Source organism: Cyprinodon variegatus, unplaced genomic scaffold (genome assembly GCF_000732505.1).
Source record: "Cyprinodon variegatus isolate N-32 unplaced genomic scaffold, C_variegatus-1.0 Scaffold642, whole genome shotgun sequence".
In the NCBI taxonomy this organism is placed as follows: domain Eukaryota; kingdom Metazoa; phylum Chordata; class Actinopteri; order Cyprinodontiformes; family Cyprinodontidae; genus Cyprinodon; species Cyprinodon variegatus.
This window is the reverse complement of record NW_015151095.1, coordinates 191,577-193,401: the sequence shown is the minus strand read 5'-3', so window position 1 is coordinate 193,401 and position 1,825 is coordinate 191,577.

Here is a 1,825-nt window from a genome sequence, read left to right as displayed (position 1 = left end):
AGAAACAAAGGTGTTGATGGCAGCAGCACAGCTGATATTTCTCTCCAGGATGGAGTCACAGCCAGACAGGAACAGACGATGCTGTTGAGCTATCCTAGGGGGTCAAAGGTTGTAAGGCAGAGTTCAGGATGGAGAGTTTGCAGAGACAATATGAAGAAAAAACAAAATAATGTTTAAAGGTTTGGCAATGACGCAGAGCAAACTGACTCTTTGTTATTATCATTTTGTATACAAAACTAAATCTCGTTTTGTACAGCTTTGATGACATTTCCATTTCTTAGAGTAGCAGTGAACATGTGTAATCAGTGTGGGAGAATAAACATGGTGCAAAAAACGCATTGATATGGAAGTTCAGAGCATTAAACATATGGTGCAAATATGCAGTATTTTTGGTTTGGTTTTATCAGTTTGATGCAGAGTCTTTGACATGATTTAAAGTTTTTTCAACAGGTCAGAAGTCTGATGGCGGGGGGGAAGAATCAGAAATACTTTAATAATCCCAGAGGAAATTACTTTTGTTACACGCTCCAGTTACAGTTTTATATATATATATATATATATATATATATATATATACACATCCAACAACACAAGATAATAAAGATAAAGATAAAAATAGAAATAAAAAAGAGATAAAATATAAACACATATAGCTCTTCTGTATACAGTATGTATCTATGTATGTATATATCTTTGCATATGTAAAAACTAAATCCAAGTAAAGTGAAAATCCAAGTAAAGTGATAAATCCAAGTAAAGTGAAAATCCAAGTAAAGTGATAAATCCAAGTAAAGTGAAAATCCAAGTAAAGTGATAAATCCAAGTAAAGTGAGGAGTCTTTTTCTCCTGAAGGAATGTTCTGGAATCTGGAATGAAGCTGTTCTGGAATCTGCTGGACCTGCATTGGATTCTTCCAAGTCTCTTCCCAGAGGGCAGCAGGGAGAACAGTCCATGGTGGGGCGCAGCGCTGGGATGAGCTACTCTATTCTACTCTATTCTACTCAAACAGCACATGGTGGTGCACCACAGGGCTCTGAATAGGTACCTCTTGTTTTTCCTTCACATATTAATCCTTTTTATTTCTTTCGAGGCCATATTGACCTTTTTTTTTTTATATCTGTACTCTTCTTCTCGTAGTTTAATTTCCTCCAGCCACAAACTTATTCCAGGAACAGAGGGGATTGGTTCTGAAAAGCTGTGGCCCCCAGGGCTCTGTATTGGGACCTTGTCTTTTTATATATGTATTTATTTTTTTGCCCATGGCCGAGCAGTTCCCTGATGTCTTTGCTTTATATTGTTATTAAGCTCTATTTTTATTCTAAACCAACTGGATATTTTAAATTGTGTTCCTTTATAAACTATGTTAATGGTATTAAACACTGACTGTGAAAAATTCTGGCACGTAAATTTTTATAAGACATTCAGTCTACAGCAAATATTTCAGCGTCATATTCTAATGATTGTTGCAAAACCGAAACTGAAATCCAGAAATAGATGTATTTTCTTGTCTTTTGAAGAGGAAATAAAGTTGGCCAAGATCTTTTTGGTTTAATATAAAAAAATAACCAATCTAGTTTCTTTTCAGGTGGATAATATCTTATTCTAAGTGCAAAAATCCTCATTTCTTTCACAGACAATCTTACTGACCTGCTGAAATTAGGGGCAAACACACTTAGATTAAAACAGTTTTGCTTATTTTAGTTCAGTTCTTCAGTGTGAGATGAATCCCATCCATCTGACAGCTTAGATAGATAGATAGATAGATAGATAGATAGATAGATAGATAGATAGATAGATAGATAGATAGATAGATAGATAGATAGAT